The following is a 22,953-nucleotide window of genomic DNA, read 5'->3' on the forward strand; positions in this document are numbered from 1 at the left end:
GTTAAATTCTATGAGCATTGGGGTGCATAGGTTCTTTTGGATTAGTGTTTCAGGATTTTTAGGGTATAATCCCATTAGTGGCATTACTGGGTCAAAGGCAATTCCATTTTTAGTTTTTTTTAGAAAATTGCATGATGTTTTCCACAGTGGCTATGCTAGTCTGCATTCCCACCAACAGTGCACTAGGATTCCCTTTTCTCCACAACATCCCAGCACTTGTTTGTTAATTTGTTTATGATGGCCATTCTGACCGGCGTGAAATGGTAACTCATTGTGGTCTTAATTAGCATCTGTCTGATGGCTAGTGTTGCTGAATATCCTTTCGTATGTCTCTGGGCCCTCTGTATGTCCTCCTTGGAGAAGTGTCTGTTCAGGTCGTTTGCCTATTTTCTAATTGGGTTGTTTGTCTTCCTGGAGTGGAGTCATGTGAGTTCTTTATATATTTTGGAGATCAATCCTTTGTCCCAGATATCATTGGCAAATGTTTTTCCATACAGTTGGTTCCCTTTTCATTTTGCTAATGTTCTCTTTAGCAGTGCCGAAGCTTTTTTCCTCCCTGATTCTGGTCTGTGAAATGATTTTTTAAAAAATTTATTTTATTTTAATTGTTGTTCAAGTACAATTTTCTGCGTTTTATTCCCATCCCAGCCCACCCACCCAGCCCTCCCCACCTCCTTCCCATTTCCATCCCCCACCCTAGTTTTTGTTCATGTGTCCTTTATATTTGTTCCAAAATCCAAAATGAGTGGATTTTGATCCACTTATTTCCTGATGGGCACCTAGGTTGCTTCCAGTGTTGGGAACCGCTCTGCCTGGTTTCAGGAATTATAACTGCCCTCCATGATTAAGACTGAGTGAGCAGCCTCTGGAATGTGAGCCACTAAGGACATAAAGCTTGTCCCCTGCCCCCAGTGCTTGGTCAGTTAGTCTATAATAGGTACAGCCCCTTAGAGGAGGGGCAACGTAAGCCAGACATGATCACTTGGGAGGCCCTCATGGAAGGACTCGGGGGCTACAACAAAGAGGGAGTGATGGATCCCCCTACCCACCTGTTCTGACATAGCCCAAGTCCCCACTTCTGTCTCGGAGAAGCGCTTCCTGGCTCTAATCCACTTAAGCCGAAAAACCTACGATGTGTAAGGAGGTATAGCCCTGTGCTGGAAAGGGTGGGTTGTCCAGGGTGATCAAGCCTAAGAAAGAAAATGTAAAATCCTGTGAAATCTGCTTTGTTTAGAATGCTCTCATTTAAATGATAAGGGTCCAAGTAAGAAGTTTGTTCCTCAAAGTTTTATGGCTCTTTAGCTATCTGACCTGGACTGAGAATAAGTCCTCATATTTCTCTGAGGGCTTACTCCCTATAGTTCTATCTTACTCCCTCATAGTTCTTTGAATACTGTCTATTGTTTGATCCTTACCTATATTCTTGTGCAAACGAACCCAATAAAAATCTTTTGAGGAAGAGGTTCTTGGCCCTTCTCCTTTGAGAGATCAGCCACCTTTCCTCCCCAAGCAGATCATGTCTTGGTAGTTTCACTTTTATCCGTGGTGGACAGGGGGACTTTGCGGGCAAAGTTGCCCCCACATTCCAGCACTTGGCTATAGTAGATTGTGCTGCTGTGAACATTGGGGTGCATAAGTTCTTTTGGATTGGTGTTTCAAAATTCTTAGGATATTATCCTAGTAGTGGAATTGCTGAGTCAAAAGGCAGTTCTATTTTTAGTTCTCTGAGAAAATTCCATGCTGTTTTTTATAGTGGTTGTAGCAGTCTGCAATCCCACTAACAGTGCACTAGAGTCCCCTTTTCTCTACAACCTCTTCAACACTTGTTTGTTACTTTGTTTATGATGGCCATTCTGACTGGTGTGAAGTGGTATCTCATTGTGGTTTTAATTTGTGTCTCTCTGATAGGTAGCAATACTAAGCATCTTTTCATGTGTCTCTGAGTCCTCAGACACCTTCTTGGAGAAGTGTCTGTTCAAGTCCTGTGCCTATTTTTTAATTGGGTTGCTTGTCTTCTTACAGTGGAGTCATGTAGGTTTTTTAATATTTTGGAGATTAAACCTTCATCTGAGGTATCATTGGCAAATATGTTTTCCTGTACAGTTGGTTCTCTTTTTATTTTAATACTGTTTTCTTTAGCCATGCGGAAGCCATTTATTTTGATGAAATCCCATTTGTTCTTTCCTTTATGTCCCTTGTTCTAGGGGACATATCAGTGAAAATATTGCCGTGTAGAATATGTGAGATTTTCCTGCCTATCTTCTCCTCTAGGACTTTTATGGTATCATGATTTATATTTAAACCTTTTATCTATCTTGAATTTATTTTTGTGTATGGTATAAGTTGGTGATAAAGTTTCATTTTTCTGCTTGTAACTGTCCAGATCTCCCAGCACCATTTATTGAAGAGGTTATTATTGCTTCTGCCTGCTTTGGGGCAGATAATTAATTGACCATAGTGACTTAGGTTTATTTCTGAGCTCTCTGTTTTGTTCCATTGATCTATGTGTCTGTTCTTCTGCCAGTACAAGACTGTTTTGATTACAGTGGCCTTGCAGTATAGTTTGATGACAGGTATGATGGCCCCTTCTACTTTGTTCTTCTCAAAATATGCTGCAGCTATTCAGGGTTGCTTATGGTTCCATACAAATTTTTGAAAAGTTTGTTCTATATCTGTGAAATAGGTCATTGGTATTTTAGTAGGGGTTGTGTTGATTCTGTAAATCGCTTTGGGTAATGTGGATATTTTGTTCATAGCAGCACAGTTTACAATAGCCAAGTTGTAGAAGCAGCCTGGGTGCCCATCAGTAAATGAGCAGATAAAAAAACTGGTGCATTTATATTGATGGAATACTATGTAGCAGAAAGAGAGAAGGTGCTCCTACCCTTCACAATAACACAGATGCAACTGGAAAGCATTATGTTACGTGAAGTAAGCCAGGAGACGAAAGACAAATACCGAATGATCTCACCTATAAGTGGAACCTAATTAACAAAACAAACAAGCAAGCAAAATAGAACCAGAGACATTGAAATTAACAAACTGACAGTAACCAGAGGAGAGGGAGAAAGGAAATAATGGGGGGAAAGAAGAAAAGGCACGTCAACGAGCATGTATAAAGGACCCATGGACAAAGCCAAAGGAGAGGTAGAATTGAGAGTGGGAAGTGGGGGTGGGTGGGGCAGGGAAAGGTGGTAGTGGGAAAATGGAGACAACTATATTTGAACATTAATAAAAAATAAATAATAAAGTATTGAATATAAACAGTAATTATAAAATAAAATTAAAAATTAAAAAACTGCTTAAAATAAATGAGCTAAGTTTAATTTAGCTTTAGATAATTTCAAATTATATAATTACATCAGGCAAGCTGACCAATATAACTCCCTAGTAAAACCCCAGAGCTTCTTAGCTTCTTTGTGCTGGCGGTATCTCTGTGCCCCTACACAGTCTTCTTCAGTAGGATCCTCTCAAACAACTGAAGCTTCACCGTCATCTGTGGTGTTCCCTGTGCCCATGTGAAAGTGTATATATTCTCGTTGCAACCAACTCTTCAAGTGCTGGAAACTCTAGACTTTTTTTTTTTTGGTCAGCATTTTTAGTACATGATGCTGGCCTAGCCAAAGAGTTTGGTGTCTTAATAACTAACCATCCAGCCAGAGGTTGAGATGTCAGTCTCCTCTCTTAAAGGCAAGTCCATCATTTAAGCTAGTTTTTAAGCAGTATGAGAAAGACACTTCCACTAACACACAGACACACACAATCACACACAAACACACCCACCCATATATTCACTGGGAGCCTATGGAGATGCTAGACTTACTATAGAGCAGACAGTACTCTTGTTAAAAAGTTTTCTTTGGAAACTATTGCTCTTTCTATATCAATTCTGTGTATGGTAAAGAGTAAGAATTGCAAGAATGTTTTTTGCTATCTTCTTGTAAGTCCTTCTGTAGGATTTACATTTTTAATGGGTGTGGGGAGGAGTGATTAGTTACCTCCTGTGTTTGGGTTTGGATTCTAGCAAATATGTATTGAAAACAGGAAAAGTCACATTTTTATCAAAAATCTCAGTGTAGATGTATAAGTTTACTGTCATATTCTCACATATTAATTGCTTCATTAAAATATCAGAATTCTAATGTTTTCTGTGTTCTTTGTGAACTTTTATACATTTGAAATGTATAGCTTTTAATCTATGGCTAGACTGAACCACTGCAAATTTTATAGAATGTAATGAAAATAAGCTCTGAGACAAAGGTGATTTAATGTATTCAAGTCAACTGACCACTAGTTGTTTTAGTGAAGTATTTATCAAGTTAATTAAGAAAATACATGCTGAAGAGAGCTGCACACATCCCCAAGTACCACAGGAGACACATCCTCCTTTCCGGAGGCACATCTGAGGCTGAATCCTATCAGTGGATTTAGAGCGCTGGAGCCTTTCTAAGATAAGAGAGGATTATGCCGATGATGTTGGCCCATGGCTTCAAATCTTCCTTCAGTAGCCGCAGAGCCCTATTTGGCCAGTAGTTGACATGTCATTACGGAAAACCATATTCCATCAGCAGTTGGGAAAGGGGGTCGGGACTATGTGGTTATATTTATCCAAAGGGGAAAAAGAAGAAGAAAATGTTTATGTTTATTGGGGTAATTTTACTGTGCTTTGTATGTCTTTTTTAAGACCAGCTATTTTCCTTCTGCTGTTAAACTAAGTAGGCTTCTTTGGCTTGGCTTTCTCTAGATATTACCCTGGATAAAGGTTAGTATAGAATAAAAAATTTTAAGGTGGTTATTCCTGTTACTCTGAAATTTCATTTGTCCCTTTAAGAAAGTATAAATAGAGAGAAAAACTGTAATATATTTCTTTTATAATGGATGATATCCAGCTAAAGTCCCAGGAGTTTTGTTTTGTTTTGTTTTTCATTTTTACAAGAAGTTTTCTTCCAAGGGAAATGGAAATAAAAAATTGAAGCTACATTTTTTTCATGCAATTGACATTTGTAGGTTAGCTGTTTGTTTGTTTCTTTAATCTATATTCTCCAAGAGATCAAATATCCGTATTTAGTTAGAAAAAATATGTGAGTATGGGTGTGTTTCATTATATGAACTGGCAAAATATTTCCATTATATTCCTAGAGGAAAAGAAAGACTGACAAAAATAATGGAGTTAATTTCCCTAAAGCAGGGACGTAAGCACATCACTGTATTTCTTCCCTTTTCAAGAGCACAGAAGGTGTTCGAAGAACAGATATGTTCCTGGAAGCCGGAGGGTGATAGAGCTCAGGTACCAACACTCTCATCCCTGCTTGGAGGCTCTACTTTTGTACAAATAGTGATTTCTAGAACATTTATACTAGTGAATTCCATATGGACATTGCTTATTCCACCTCCACTAGACATTTTTTCATGTCAGTAAAACAGACAATTGAGCACAGTTTGATCTTTTGCAGAATTGTAAATATAGTCACTCCTGTCTTCTCATGTCTTACTTCCATATTGCCCAAGCACATAAAAGCAGCATTTCAACTGAAAACCACTTACAGCTCTAGTTCTTATTTTTTATTTTTTTCAGGTTGATTACTTGTCATCAACATGCTTCTGTGAATGACCTACAAGTTTTTGAGGACTTGAAACTAAACATGAGTCTGGGCATTTAATGTATTCTCAATATTTTAGCTTATAGTCAGATTTGAGATATTTTTTATGATTAGTTTTGACCTTTTAAAAAATTTGTTTTATTTTTTAAATATTTTATTTATTTACTTTTAGTGAGAGGGGGAGGGAGGGAGAAAGAGAGGGAAAGAAACATCAAGGTGTGGTTGCTTCTTGCACATCCCACACCAAGGACTTGGCCTGCAACCCAGGCATGTTCCCTGACTGGGAATCAAACCGGTGACCCTTTAATTCATAGGCTGGCACTCAATCCACTGAGCCACACCAGCCAGGGAGTTTGACCTTAACTTGTATAGTCTGATTTATTCTATTCCGGTTATGAGCTAACAACACTGAAGTGACATTTGGAGAACTGGAGATGACTCTCTTGAAGATTATACACCATCTTCTAGAGCAGGGTTAGAAGCAAAAGATTCACTTGAGACATACAAGGTGACATATGTGGCCATTTGCACAAGACGATCTGTCTTAGTTTTAAACTGTTGTCCCAAAGTAATTATTAATGCCTCCTTCACATGTAAACTACCCCTACTTTGATCAGTTCAGTGCTCACAGTACAATAAATTTCTCCAGTTACAAGGTAAGAGTCAATGGCTTTTTTCATACTCAAGCTGAAAATTCAAGTCCCTGATTTTATCCTTTTCTTTCTCCACTTTTTCCAGTGACATTAGGAGCAAAAAACTAAGCCTATTATATTCATTAGTTTTCAAAACAATGTGAGAGAATATCAGATATAGTCACATAGCTCCTTGTTTCCTATAAAGTGGTTGATTTGGAATATACAATGGAGATTTTTTTGATACCTGTAAACAGCTGACAGCATGGACTATCAGTTTTCACTGATGGAAGTGGAGCCATGGTGTCTTTAGGTCAAGTCAGATTATAGAGCTAATTCCAGACCCTGGAACTGATTCAGAAAACTCACCCTTAACGGTACGTTCCTCTAGAATGACTCTTGGTTCAAAATCTACATTAGGGTTCCAGAGAAACAGAACATATGTATATAGGAGAATATATACCTGTATTTTTTGGACTGTAAGATGCACTTTTTACCACACTTTTTGCTTCAAAAATTTTTTTCTATATTCCTCCTCTGAAACTTAGATGCATCTTATGGTGTGGACCCCAGACACACCTAGGTTTAAGAGGAGAAAATAGGGGGAAAATTTGAAGCAAAAAATTTGAAGCAAAATTTGAAGCAAAAAATGCAGTGAAAAAGTCTTATAGACCAAAAATATGGTATATACACACACATACACATATGTATATATAAATATTTCTGTCTATAAACATATTGATACTTCTTTATATCTATATATATAGTTTAAGTATAGATATATATAGTTTAAGTATAGATATATTAACTATATCTAATATATATAGTTATATATATAGATATAAAGAAATTATGAGGAATTGGTTCACATAATTGTAGAGACTGGTAAGTCTCATGACCTGCCATCTTTAAACTGGAGATTCATGAAATTTAGTGGTGTATTTCAGTAAGAGTCCAAAATCCTGAGGACCAGAGGAGCTGATGGTTTAATTCTCTATGCAAAGCGAGGAGAAGACTAAGGTTTCAGTCTATGCAGCCAGGAAGAAAGGCGATGACGTCTCTGTCCCTCAGCCCTCTCTGTTATTCAGGCCCTTGTCAGACTGGGTGCTGTGCACACACACTGGGAGAGTAAGCTTCTGTACTCAGTCTGTTGATTTCTTGTTAATCTCACCCAGAACCGCCCTCACAGAAACACTCACAAGTAATGTTTATTTAAATATCTGAACGCTCTGTGATCCAGTCAAGCTTGCAAATAAAATTAGCATACATACTGATACTATTAAATAAAACAGTAAATTTATGAGCAAACTGAGGCTCAGAATGTTTAACAGGCCTAAACCTACCCAGTATGGACATGCAGAATCAGGATTTTGTACTTGAGTATGGAAAATGCCCTTTCCTCTATGCTACATTGCCTCAATATATGTTTGTGATGGAGTTCTTTGGAAGGAGAAGCTTAAGGTTGTTTAACCTTGGATTATCAGAGTTTTCATAAGCAGAAAACATTTTATCGGGCTTTAAAAATGATGGGTGAGAATTTTCAGGGAGACAATGTAGCAGAAGCACGGGTTGTAGGCAATAAAAGTAATTGTGGGAGATAAAGGTGGAAAGGTATTTTTGGATCAGATAAGAGGATAAATTACATAGAATGTTACTTTACTCCATAAGCATGGTATGCCATTAGACATTTTAAGCAGTTTTTAAAATATTTCTATATCTATATATAATTTAATTTTAACTAAAGAATTATATGTAAGGTCAAATGTTATTGATGGGGGAATATAAGATGTGAAGTGATTACATAATAAATATTATAAATGGTTTGTATATAAATAACTTATATTGTAAACTATCTATATCATTCTATATTCATCATCCATTTGAGTTCCTGCTAAATTTTCAACTTAATTTTTGCCAAGTGCGTTAATTATAAAGCAAGTTTGTAGTGGCTGGGTGGCCAACTTGATTTTTTTTTTTTTACATTTTAACCATATGTTTTTGTGTAAGAAGCTAGCTTCAGATTTGATAAGAAAATATTTTTAGGAAAAAAAATAATTGTAGAAGGGAAATATTTTTCAATCTTTGCCCAGATTACTCTGTAGAAAAAGGTAATGTTAATCTATTTGATAAAGAGCAATGATCATGCAGATTTCAATTCATTTTGCTTTCTTAAAGAGTTCAGCTGGAACAACTAATGACTCCTTTGCTTATAGTTGTTATTAGAAATAATGAAAGGCATGTTATAACACATATCAGAAATTTTTACATCACTCCCCATACCCAAAGTAAGAGGGCTTTAAAACTCTGTGAATTTTGTCTTACCTGGTATGGCTCCATGGGTTGAGTGCCAGCCTGCTAACCAAAGGGTTACCAGTTCAATTCCTAGTCAGGGCACATCCCTGGATTGCAGGCCAGGTCCCCAGAAGGGGCTGTGTGAGAGGCAACCACACATTGATGTTTCTCTCCCACTCTTTCTCCCTCCTTTCCCTTCTCTCTAAAAATAAATACATAAACAAATCTTTAAAAAAACCCTGATTTATACTGTTCTGGAAAGGACATCTGTAGATATGGAGTGACAATAAGCTTCTTTAGTGTTGAATGCCTTAATTATGCCAAAACCTATCTTCTTTTCTTAAACAGTAAATTGTTTGTTTTCTCTTAAATGCTTTTACTTGAGCACAGGAATACAACATTTCTCAGACTTTCTTGCATTTATGCTGGGACTAATCAACTTGGTTCTGGCCAACAACCATTGGGCAATATTTATACTTCGAACAGAAATCTGTGTATGAAAACTATTTCCGTGTGTCATTGGCAGTGTTTTGTTATTTTTCTAACTTCAACACTATCTAATTTAAATTGGGTTGCCCAAGTGGTACCAAGAGGAACATGATTATAAGAACCAGAAGCATCAGCTAATCAAAAATAGATATCATAAATTATTTTAGAAAACACAAGTTCTAACATTTATCATTGGGCTATCTTATCAGAGACAATGCTATGCAATTTTTTTTAATTCTATGAAAATTGTTCTCAGTATGTGCACCTGCAGTGTGACTTTCTTTTGGAAAGAAGTAGCTACAGAGCCCACAGCATGACAAACAACCTAAACTTTATAAAATGATTGTTTCAGAACTTTATTGTAAGTGAAAAGTAAATAAATGAAACAAACACACCTGAAAGGTAAATAATTATTTATGTGATTTTGGGGCTGGCTAAGCAAATCTGAAATCCATAAGGCAGGTACCAAGAATAGATGGCAACCTGCAGTTTTCAGGTGTGTGCCTAACCTGTAGTCCACAGGTGGAATTTCTTCTTCTCTCAGGAGTTCTTGGTTATTCTCTTAACATCCTTTCAACTACCTGAATCAACCCCCCACCCCAGATTATCTAGGATAATATTAATCACTTAAAGTATATTTATTATAGGCTATAACTGCACTAACAAAACACAATCAGCCCCAGCTGGTGTAGCTCAGTAGATTGAGCATGGGCCTGTGAAGCAAAGGGTCACCAGTTTGGTTCCCGGTCAGAGCACAGGCCTGGGTTGCGGGCTGAGTCCCCAGTGGAGGACACATGAGAGGCATCCACACATTGATGTTACTTTCCCACTCTTTCTCCTTCCCTTCCCCTCTCTCTAAAAAATAAATAAATAAAATATTTTTAAAAACCACAATCATATCTGTGAATTCAGAACAACACCTTTATTACTGTTTGACTGAATAACTAGTTGGTCAACTATATCCTAGTGAAGCTGACACATAAAACCAGCCATCACAACTGGATTAGTGTCTGCCGTGTTTGTAACTTTTCTTTTCTTCTTCTTCTTATTTTTTTTTAATTTATTTAATTATTGTTGAAGTACAGTTTTATGTTTTTTACTTTCATCCCAGCCCCCCCATGCTCCCCATCTCCCTCCCATTTCCACCCCCCCAGTTGTTGTCTATGTGTCCTTCATATTTGTTCCTCCAAATCCCTCCCCTTTCCCCCTTAAATTCCCTTCCCTCTCCCCTCTGGTCTCTGTCCCCCTGTTCTCTATTTCAGTGCCTTTGTTTTTATTCTGCTTGCTTGTTTGTTTTGTTATTTAGCTTCCTGTTAAAAGGTGAGATCATATGGTATTTGTCTTTCAACACCTGGCTTATTTCACTCAGCATAATACTTTCCAGTTTCATCCATGCTGTTGCAAAGGGTAGGAGCTCCTTCTTTCTTTCTGCTGCATAGAATTCCATTGTGTATATGTACCATAATTTTTTGATCCACTCATTTACTGACGGTCACCTAGGTTGCTTCCAGCTCTTGGCTATTGTAAATTGTGCTGCTATGAACATTGGGATGCATATGTTCTTTTGAATTGGTGTTTTAGGGTTCTTAGGATATAATCCCAGCAGTGGAATTGCTGGGTCAAAAGGCAGGTCCATTTTTTTTTTTTTTATAGAAAATTCCATACTGTTCTCCACAGTGGTTGTACCAGTCTGCAATCCCACCAACAGTGAACTAAGGTCCCCTTTTTCCCACACCCTCTCCAACATTTGTTGTTTGTTGATTTGTCTATTATAGCCATCCTGACTGGTGTAAAGTGGTATCTCATTGTGGTTTTAATTTGCATCTCTCTGATAGCTAACGATATTGAGCATCTCTTCATGTGTCTCTGGATATTCTGTATATCCTCTTTAGAGAAGTGTCTGTTCAAGTCCTTTTCCCATTTTTTAATTGGGTTCGATGTCTTCCTAGAGTGGAGTCTTGTAAGTTCTTTGTATATTTTGGAGATTAAACCTTTGTCTGAGGTATCATTGGCAAATATGTTTTCCCATACAGTTGGTTGTCTTTTTAATTTAATACTGTTTTCTTTAGCCATGCAGAAGCTTTTTATTTTGATGAGGTCCCATTTGTTTATTCTTTCCTGTATATCCCTTGCTCTAGGGGACATATCCGTAAAAATGTTGCTGCGTGGAATATCTGAGATTTTCTTGCCAGTGTTCTCCTCTAGGACTTTAGTGATATCACAGCTTATATTTAAGTCTTTTATCCACCTTGAATTTATTTTGGCGTATGGTGTAAGTTGGTGCTCGAGTTTCATTTTTTTGCACATAGCTCTCCAGTTCTCTCAACACCATTTGTTGAAGAGGCTATTATTACTCCATTTTATTTTGCTGCCCCTTTTGTCAAATATTAATTGGCCATAGAGATTTGGGTCTATTTCTGGGCTCTCTGTTCTCTTCCATTGGTCTGTCTGCCTGTTTTTATGTCAGTACCAGGCTTTTTTTATCACAGTGGTCTTGTAAATACAGTTTGGTATCAGGTATTGTGATCCCTCCTACTTTGTTTGTCTTTCTCAAAATTTCAGCTGCTATTTGGGGTTGTTTATGGTTCCATATACATTTTTGAAGTGTTTGTTCTATATCTGTAAAGTATGTCATTGGTACTTTAATAGGTATTGTATTGAATCTGTAAATTGCTTTGGGTAGTATGGACGTTTTGATGATGTTAATTCTTCCAATCCATGAACATGGTATATGTTTCCATTTGTTTGTGTCTTCCTTGATTTCTTTCTTCAGTGTTATGTAGTTTTCTGAGTACATGTCTTTTATCACCTTGGTTAGGTTTATTCCTAGATATTTTATTTTTCTTTTTGCTATATCAAATGAGATTTTTTTCTTGATTTCTGCTTCTGCTGTTTCATTGTTGGTATAGAAAAATGTCTTTGATTTTTTTATATTACTTTGTAATCCACTGTTCTGCCAAATTCATTTATTAAGTTGAGCAGTTTTGGGGTAGAGCCTATAGGATTTTCCATGTACACTATCATGTCATCTGCAAACAGTGACAGTTTTGTTTCCTCCTCCTTTCCTATTTGGATGCCTTTTATTTCCTTTTCTTGCCTGATTGCTGTGAGTAAAACTTCCAATACTATATTGAAGAGAAGTGGTGAAAGTGGACAACCTTGTCTTGTTCCTGATATTAGTGGAAAAGCTTTTAGTTTTTGCCCGTTGAGTATGATGTTGGCTGTAGGTCTCTCATATATGGCCTTTATTGTATTGAGGAATGCTCCCTCTATTCCCACTTTGCTGAGTGTTTTTATCATAAATGGGTGTTGTACCTTATCAAAAGCTTTTTCCATGTCTATTGATATGGTCATGTGGTTTTTGTCTTTGCTTTTGTTTATGTGATGTATTACATTTACTGATTTGCGAATATTGAACCATCCTTGCATCCCTGGGATGAATCCCACTTGGTCATGGTGAATGATCTTTTTAGTGTATTGTTGGATGCGGTTTGCCAATATTTTGTTAAGGATTTTAGCATCTATGTTCATCATCGATATTGGCCTGAAGTTTTCTTTCTTTGTTGTATCTTTATCTGGTTTGGGGATTAGGATGATGCTGGCTTCATAAAAAGAGTTTGGGATTCTCCCATCATGTTGGATTTTTTGGAATAGGCTGTAAAGAATAGGAGTTAGCTCTTCCTTAAATGATTTGTAGAATTCTCCTGTGAAACCATCTGGTCCAGGGCTTTTGTGCTTTGGGAGATTTTTGATTACTGCTTTAATTTCATATGCTGTTATTGGTCTATTCAGGCTTTCTGCTTCTTCTTTGTTGAGTTTTGGAAGATTATATTTTTCTAGAAATTTGTCCATTTCATCTAAGTTTTCAAATTTCTTGGCATACAGTTCTTCATAATAATTTCTTACAATCTTTTGTATTCTGTGGGGTCAGTTGTTATCTCCCCTCTTTCATTTCTGATTGTGTTTATTTGGGTTCTCTTCTTTTCTTGATGAGTCTGTAAAGCTGTGTCGATTTTGTTTATCATTTCAAAGAACCAGCTTCTGGATTCATTGATCCTTAGAATTGTGCTTTTCATCTCTATGTCATTTAATTCTGCTCTGATCTTGGTTATTTCCTTCCTTCTACTTGCACTGGGCTGTCTTTGTTGTTGTTCCTCAAGTTTTTATAGGTGTAGTGTTAGGTTGTTTGTTTGAAATGTTTCTATCTTTCTTAGGTGTGCCTATGTTACTATGAACTTCCCTCTCAGGACTGCCTTTTCTGTGTCCCATAAGTTTTGGGTTGTTGTGAGTTCATTTTCATTTGTTTCCAGAAACTTTTTGATTTCTTCCCTGATTTTATTCTTGACCCATTTGTTGTTTAATAGCATGCTATTCAGTCTCCATGATTTTGGTTGTTTGGGGTCTTTTCTCTTGGGGTTGGTTTCCAGTTTCAGTCCCTTGTGGTTGGAGAAAATGCTTGGGATGATTTCAATTTTCTTAAATTTTTGAGGCTTGTTTTGTATCCTATCATGTGGTCTATCTTTGAAAATGTTCCATGAGCATTTGAAAAGAATGTGTATTCAGCTTCTTTGGGATGAAGGGCTCTATATATATCAGTTAAGTCCATTTCATCTAGGACATTGTTCAATTCCACAATATCTTTGTTGATTTTTTGTTTGGAAGATCTGTCCATTTTTGTCAGTGGGGTGTTAATATTCCCAACTATAATTTTGCTGCTGTCAATATCTTTCCTGAAGTCCTCTAACATTTTCTTTATATATTTGGATGCTTCTATGTTGGGTGCATATATATTTACAATGTTTACGTCCTCTTAGTGATTCTTTCCTTGAGTATTATGAACTGACCTTCTGGGTCTCTTCTTACGGTTTTTCTTTTGAAGTCTGTTTTGTCTGATATGAGTATTGCTACCCCAGCTTTTCTTTCCTGGCCGTTTGCTTGGAAAATTTGTTTCCAGCCCCCCATTTTTAGTCTATGTAAGTCTTTTGTTCTGAGGTGGGTCTCTTGTAGGCAGCAAATGTGTGGGTCATGCTTTCTTATCCATTCTGCTATTCTGTGTCTTTTGATTGGAGCATTTAGTCCATTTACGTTTAAGGATATTATTGATAGGTACTTATTCATTGTCCTTTTTATACCTGTGCTTCTCATTGTCTCTCTTTTTACCTTCCTTTCCTTAAAGCAGACCTTTTAGTATTTCTTGCAGAGCTGGTTTGGTGGAGGTGTATTCTTTTAGAGTTCTTTTGTCTTGGAAGCTCTTTATTTGACCTTCTATCTTGATTGAGAGCCTTTCTGGATAAAGTAATTTTTGTTGAAGGCCTCTGGTTCTCATTACTTGGAATATTTCTTGCCATTCTCTTCTTTTTTTTTTATTTTTTATTTATTTATTTTTTTAAATTAAATTTTATTTAGTTACTTTTCAAGTACATTTTTTTAATCTATTTCTCCCATCCCACTCCACCCCCCCTCCCAGTCTCCCTCCTCCCTCCCATTCCCACCCCCACCCCCCGCAGTCCTCATCCCTGTGTCTTTCATACTTGTTCCTCAAAATCCCTCCCCCTTTTTCCCCTTAAATTCCCTTCCCTCTCCCCTCTGGTCGCTGCCCACTTGTTCCCTATTTCAGTGTCTTTGTTTTTATTCTGTTTGCTTGTTTGCAGCACATATACTAAAATTGGAATGCCATTCTCTTCTTGCTTGGAGTGTTTCCATTGAGAAGTCAGTAGCTAACCTTATTGGGGCTCCTTTATAGGTTACTTCCCTTTTTTCCCTTGCCACCTTTAAGATTCTCTCTTCATCTTCCAATTTTGCCATTTTAATGATGATGTGCCTTAAAGTGGGTCTCTTTGGGTTCCTCTTGATTGGGACTCTCTGTGTTTCTTGGATTTGTGTGACTTTTTCTCTCATCATATTAGGGAAGTTTTCCATCATTACTTTTTCAAATAGATTTTCTATCCCTTGCTGTTCTTCTTCTCCTTCTGGTATTCCTATTATTCGGATATTATTACATTTCATATTGTCTTGTATTTCTCTTAATCCCTCTTCATTCTTTCTGAGCCTCTTTTCCTTTTCTTGCTCTTTCTGGGTGTTTTTTTCTACTTTGTCCTCCAACTTGCTGATCCGATCTTCTGCCTCATTGATCCTGCTTTCGATAGTTTCCACTGTGTTCTTCAGCTCTGAAATTGTATTCTTCATTTCCTCTTGGCCCTTACTGATAATTTTTATTTCCTTTTTCATGTTGATATTGTTTTCAGTGAGTTCATTGTAGCTCCCCTGTAGTTTCTGGTTGCTCATTGTGAGCTCTTTGAACTTCCTGATAACCAGTGCTTTGAATTCAATATCTGATAGCTGACTTGCCTCTATTTCATCTAGCATTCTTTCTGAGGCTTCCTCCTTTCTTTTCATTAAGGGGTTGTTTTTTTCTCTTCCCATTTTTTGTGAGACTCTTCTTGTTAGCTTCAGCTTCTTAAATTGATTTCTTCTGGCTTCCTGGATTTATGGTGTGCACTTCTGTGGTATAATACCTGTGAGATTCAGTGGTGTAGTCTCCTTGATCTCCTGAAATCACTGGTCTTGGGCTGTCCTTTACGTTGGCTCTGAGTTTGTCTCTGGGTTTTTGTTGTTTCTGGGTCTTTTTTTGTGTGTGTTTTCTTCCCACCAGCTGGTGAACTGATGGTCCCTCTGTCCCCTACCTGTTTTAATTTGCTGTGATGCGGGCGGGTTGTGTTGAAGCTACTTCTTCTGCATATACAGGGTTTTGAAGATTCTGTTTTTCTCTTGTTCAGTCGTTTTCCCTGGGAAGTTTCTCTGCTGTTTAGTTGTATTTCCAGGTATGTCTTGGGTTGAGGGTTGTGTGGTTTCTACTCCCTCCTTCACCTTACTCTGTTGTTATCTGTTGGTGGTTTCTTTGCTGTTGGGTTTCCTCTTTCTTTGGGTGTCCTGGTATTCACCACTTCCACCTATTCTTTTTTTTTTTTTGTGATCAGTTGGAGGGGAAGGCACACTGGTTTATGACAGCAGGAGAGTATCCTATGATATTTACAGTAGCAGCTGGTAGAGAAGAGATAGGCGCTCCCCCGACTATGTACAGCAACAACCGTAATCTTCATCCCACCTGGCCACTTTTTAGAACAGGTGGAAGGAAGACAAGGCTCTTGTTGGGGAGGGAAGGCTTGTGGTTTGGATCCAGAAAGGAGTAAGGTTGAGGGAGGTCAGATTCTGAGGTAAGGTGGGAATAAGGGATGGTCAGTAGGTGTAGTGTGAAAGGGAACAGAGTCAACCACTGCAGTACTACAGTTCAGGCAATAATGTAGTGGGCTAAGATCTGGGGGGGGGTGTTGTGTAGTATTTACAACAGCATGCAACTACTATTATTTACAATAATATTAGAGCAACAGTCATACAACAGAATCTATGATATACCAAGATTAGGGAGTATTGGACTTTCAGTAGTTTGGTAACTGGGCAAGGGGAAGTAAAGGAAAGTAAATTAGCAATATACTATGGTTGAGGGACAGGGGAAACCTGTCAAGTGATACAACATATCCAGCCAAGGTAAAGAAGACTATACAGAAAGGAGGAATACAGAGATACTATTAAAATAAAAAATGTAGTAATAATGAAAAAATAATGAAAAATTCAAATATGCAGTAACTTGTAGTTTTTCTGTTATAGCAAAGTGAATTTTGTCTCTCTGTCTCTACTGTTGGGATGCCCCCTTTTTGAGTCCAACTCTGGTCTTTTCGCAGTTCCAAGTCTTTTGTCTCACTTGGGTGGGAGGAGGTTGAAAAGAAAGAAAAAAAAGCAGCAGAAGGGAGGAGAAAGTGGTATGTTTGGAAAGAAAGGAAGAAGGAATAAAACAAGAAACAAGAAGAGAGAGGGTAAAAGTATTGAAAGATAAAACAATAATAAAGTTAAAAATAAAAGATTATTAAAAAACAACAACAAGAACAACAAAAAATCTCTTGTTGGTTTCCAGCTGGTCAGTCCTTTTCTTCTGGTCACACTAGCTGCAGCAGCCTGAGGGTCGATTAGTGCTGTCTTTCTCCCTTCTCGGTGAACTCAGCCAGTCTCACGATTGCTCTTCCAAAATCCTCTCCTCAGCGCACCACTGAAAGCAGACTTTTCCCAGGATTCACAGTCATGGCCTGGGGTGTGGACGTGCATTCTTGGCCAGCTTCTCTGGTTCTGCCAGCTTTGGCACGAACCCTTCCCAGTGCTATGTGGGATCGCAAAGGTGACTCTGGATTCTCCCAAGATGGTGACCACAGACTACAAGTGTGATCAATGTTCTCTGATTTGCTTCTTCATAACCACTCCTCTCTCTGACAATCCAAGTGTACAGATCTCTCCTGGTGTTTTTCAAACTGAGCCTGGCTGGGTAGGGAGGGAGCTGGTGATTGGCTCTCTCCCAGGGGCCTTGCAGCCAGCCCTCAGCTGCTGCTCCCGGAGTCCATTGCAGACCCAGCAGACCTGGCCCAGGCCCAGTGCAACGGGTGACGTAAGGGTGACCCTCAACTTTCCCAAGCCAGAGTCCACAGACTCCATGTGTGATCAAAGCTCTCCATTTGCTTCTTCATATCCACTCCCCTCCCTGATACTCCAAGTAAACAGATCTCTCTTGGCGTTTTTTCAAACTGCACCTGGCTGGTGACTGGCTCTCTCCCAAGGTCCTTGAGCCAGCCTTCAGTTCTCAGAGACTGAGGTGGACCAACCCGGTCCCTAGCACGGCCTGGGCCCTGGCATGGCTCAGCCCCGGGCCCAGCAGAGGGCCTGAAGCCTCTGGGCCCTTCCCTGGGACCTTATTGACCTGCAGCCATCTCTCCTCACCCTCTGGTCATTCAGTGTCTGCTCTAACCTCTGGAGTCCTACCTTCCTATATGCTGGGTCCCTGTTGGTTGTCTGCTATACTCCTCTGCAGATCAGCCTGGTTTTTCTCAGGTGTGTGGGGGGAAGTGAAATCCTTTGTCCTACTCCACTGCCATCTTTCTCCAAATCCTTGTTTGTAACTGTTTTCATCACACTTGTTGAACAAATGTCTCTTTTTCTTTTTTGTTGTTTAAATTTTTATCAGTTGTCTTATGTAAATAAATAGACCCTAATTTCCTCCCTGCTCTTTTCCTCAGATGTTTCTCAACTCACTTATCTGTAGAGAATTAATTTTTAAGTTTATCTTTACCATGCATATGACTTTCTTAAGACTCTAGTCTAAATTTAGTGTCATAATTTGAGAATACTGGAGAACTAGTTCTTGAATAAGCCACAGATTCTTTTTCAACACAGACATCAAAAAAGTGAAGATCAGAGTTAACTGAGAAAATTATTCAGTGTCTTCTGAATAAAATATAAATCAACCATGAGTAACAAATTGACTTAGGAACTTGGCAGGTTCTGTTTTATATTTTCTATGTCTTTGCTGAGATTTTTTTATCAGTTTATTCTCTAAGACCACGTTTCCTACTATGTTTGACCATATGTAAAACATCTACTTTAATACACACACACACACACACACACATACACATATACACACCACACACTGTATAAATATCTGCATCATTTATGGGTTGGATTCTTTTGACATTATTTCCTTTACTGTATGTCACTTTCTTTTCATGCTAGATAATACCTATTAATATTCTGGGTGTTGTAGGTAATTAGTACTAAATTCAAGCAGTTTGATTCTTGGGGTGCTCTGTTCAAGAATGAGACGTGGTTGTATTTACTTGCAGCAAGTAAAGGAAACAGGGGACTCACATCTAAAGATCTGTCTCCCAGCAGGGAGGCTTAGCCATTACTTATACAAAGTCTGTCTGGAAAAAGCCCAACCATTAATACAAGAACAGTTTGTGCAACATTGATGTAACCTGGCAGCCAAGGAGAGTGGACTGGAATGCACATGTGTGTATAACGATGACTTCACTGTACTAGGCAGTAGGGGTGGTAGACACCATTGAGTGAACATGTGTACTGTGTGGCCATCACATTCAAAATGACTGACTGAGTAGAGCAACCAGTTTGCATCAAATTTTTCATTAAGCTTGAACATTCTTCTGTGAAAACTATTTGGATGATTCAGAAAGCCATAGCTATGGGCAACTGGTGATTGGCAGCTTTATCATGACTATGGGTGCTCACGCATTACATCTCCTATAGAATTTTCTGGGAAAACATCAAATCACTCAGGTGACTCAGCCCTGCTACAGCCCAAATTTGGTGCTCTGTGACTTTTGGCTTTTCGCAAAACTAAAATTACCTTTGAAAAAGAAGAGATTTCAGACCATCGATGAAAATACAACAGGGCAGCTGATGGCAATTGGAAGAACCATGTGAGGTCCCAAGATGCCTACTAGGAAGGGGACTAACATGTCATTGTCTTGTGTACCATGTTTCTTGTATCTTGTATTATCTTCTTCAATAGATATCTCCTTTTTTCATATTACATGGTTTTATGCCTTCTGGACAGACCCTGTATATACTATTTGGTTAATTATATGTTGATTTTTTCTTTGCAGTTGGCTAAACTTATACCGTTGGGTCAAACTCATCTAGTTACAGTTGGGTCTGCAAAATACAATGCTACGTTTTAACATGCAGCAAAGTAGCATTTAATGAGAACTACTGAGACCTTGAGACCCTTGTCCTGTCTAACATTATCTTCTTTTCATGCTTTAATTCTTTAAGAAGAATTAAAAACATTTATATAGATAGAGAATTAGTACTAACCACATATAACGTACGCACTTATTTTTCAATCAACAATTTGGGCCAAAAAGTGCACACTGTACATGGCAAAATACATAACTCCTGTTTCTCCTGTGGATCTTGTCTGCACTTCATCTGAGACTTAATTTGTCAGAGTGTAAACCAGTAGTCTGAAACAGAGGAGGCTTGACAGTGTGCGGAGATGATTTTGTTCTTACTACTGGGAAACAAATAGGGAATTCAAATGAAAATTTCATAATGTCCAGGGAAGATGAAAATAATACTCTGTATGTGTGTATTTGTATATGTATTTATGGAATACATGTAGATTATATATATATATATATTTATTTATTTATTTATTTATGTTATACATATATATGGTAGGTACAGGTATGTAAATACTAATAAATATATTAAATTTTTAATTGTGTGCCTGCCTGGTATGGCTCAGGGGATTTAGTGGTGGCCTGCAAACCAAAGGGTCACTGGCTTGATTCCCAGTCAGTGCACATGCCTGGGTTGCATGCCAGGTCCTCAGTGGGGAAAATGTGAGAGGCAACCACACATTGATGTTTCTATCCCTCTCTGTCTCCCTCCCTTCCCCTATTTTAAAAATTAAAAAAAATTAAGTATGTATTAATTATTATTAAAAACTAAAATAAAACAAAATTAAATTACTTAAATAGTTCTTTTAGACCTATGAATTAAAATCCAAAGACCTACAACCAAGATTGCTCTATCCAGCAAAACTTTCATTTAGAATTGAAGGACAGATAAAGTGCTTCTCAGATAAGATTAAATTCAAGGAGTTCATCATCACCAAGCCCTTATTACATGAAATGTTAAAGGGACTTATCTAAGAAAAAGAAGTTAAAGAAACATGAACAGTGAAAGGACAACAAACTCACAGTTATTAACAACCACACCTAAAACGAAAGCAAACTAAAAGGACAGCTAGATCAGGAGTGGAAACATAGAAATGAAGATCTCAAGGAGGGTTAGCAACAGAGGAGTGGGAGGAGGAGAAGAGGGGGGGAAGAGACAGAAAATAAGTAGCATAGACAGTCGATAGAAAATAGATGGGGGGCAAGAATAGCATGGGAAATATAGAATCTAAAGAACTCGAGACACATGGTCATAAACTAAAGGGGGGGTAATGGTGGGGATGGGGGGGTAGGATGGAGGGGAATGAAGGGGGGAATAGAACAACTGTAATGGCATAATCAATAAAAATAAATAAATAATTTAAACAAAAATTTATTAAATATATTTTACAATTCATAATTTTATAATGTATCAGTCTCAAGATACATTATGGTTAACCTTTGAAAGAGAAAAAAGGCCCTCAAATTAATTCTGTACTTTTTGTTTACTCACTTCTCAATTTTCAAAGTTTATTTGAATGGTTTTTACCACTAGGCAGCTTTAATGAAAATTAAATATCTTACTGACAGAATGCTGAAGTCTTTCCATGAGATTTAAGTAATTATTTTTGTTCATTTAAGTAGAAAAACGTTTGGAATAATGAGTTGATATAAATAAAACCCTTTTCTGCTGTCTGTGTTCAATGCTTCCTGAGATGATGGCCTTAGTAACTTTATTAATTTTGTGCATTTGTCTTTTGGTTTTCTGCCTTGTCTTCCAAAACACTGATTTGATCCTCTGCCTCATCTAACCTACTGTTTATTCCTTCCTATATATTATTATTTCAGATATTGCATGCTTTATTTCTGACGGGTCTTTTTTTATTGTTTTTCATGTCTTTTTCATGCTGGTGCATATCCTTATACTCATTACTCTAAACTCTATATCTGATAAATTGCTTGCTTCTATTTCATTTACTTCTTCTTTGGAGTATTCTCTTGTTCTTTCATTTGGGGACTGTTTCTTTGTCTTCCCATCTTGGCTACTTTCTTTGTATTAATTTTTGTGGATTAGGTAGATCTGCAAAGACTCTGGGGCAGCCCCATGTTGAATGCTGGCTGGGCCTGGGTCTGGGCAACCTGTATGGAGCTATCAGTGATCTACAGCTTGTGGCTCCCACTCCTGGGCCTGGTTGTGTGCAGAACGTGTCTTTCGTTTTTCTAGTCACTTCTGTGGTTGCCATGGTATTATATATTCTTCCATTTCTCTGACTAATAATTTTCTAGTAAGATGTATTTAATTAGAGGGAAGGAAGTATTTCTTAATTTGAAATAGTGAACCCAGGCCCCTTGGCACCATATTCATATAAAAGCCAGTGAATTTTAGTATAGTCTTTATTTATAGAGTGGATAATTTTCTTTTTCACCCACATTGTTTGATGTGTAATTATTTATTCATTAACTTGTATTATTTGTTTTTTCATTTTTTGAAAAATACACTGAGAATAACATTATTTGGAGTTGGAAGGGATTTTTACATCCATTTATATAACTGTCTTTTCAAAGAAAATATTCCCTACACAGCACCCTGACAAAAGCATTGTTCTATTTCTGACTGGTTACTTCAATAATGGGGAGAACCAAATAGATCAATCAGTCACAGTCTTACTGAAAAAAATAAATTATTCAAAACTAACCCAATATTCATTTAAATATTATTCTTTTCATAATCTTTACCCATTGGTTTTGTTCCGCTTTCAGAAGAACCAAAATTAAATTTAAGGGACACACTACTTTGCATTTCAAAAAAGGCAATTATGCATTTAAAGAAGCCTGTTGTGTACCTACTAAAACTCTTTTACTTAGGCTATTTTATATTCCATCCACCACCCAAAATTTTCTTAATTACCATTCTATTCCCTTTCAGTTAACTCCATCTTTTGTCTGAGAAAAAGGCAAGGGAACAATCAAGACTATAAACTGTCACATTTGAGAGCAACACGAGCCCTCCCACAGAATGACACCGTGGCACTGAGCTTCTGTTTGTAAAGCAAGGATTCTTCTGTGCAGCAGTTCTGTCCAGTGGAACATGTGTCGTGAAACCCAGTTGACTGCCACTGACCTTAGAGGATAAAACATATTTGAATTATTCAAGAAATTTTCAATATCACAAGCTCTGCATTTGTTTTGATAGATGAACCATATACTTTCTCTACTGACATATATATCTATCATTTTATATATTTGGAAACATATACTAATATTCAAAATAAAAAATATATATTTTCCAAATATAAATATTTCCAAACATATATAAATATTTTATATATGTTATATATAAACACATATAAAACTATATATATATAAATGTATATATAT

Source organism: Artibeus jamaicensis, unplaced genomic scaffold (genome assembly GCF_021234435.1).
Source record: "Artibeus jamaicensis isolate MK-2021 breed Jamaican fruit bat unplaced genomic scaffold, CSHL_Jam_final contig_332, whole genome shotgun sequence".
Classification (NCBI taxonomy): Eukaryota; Metazoa; Chordata; class Mammalia; order Chiroptera; family Phyllostomidae; genus Artibeus; species Artibeus jamaicensis.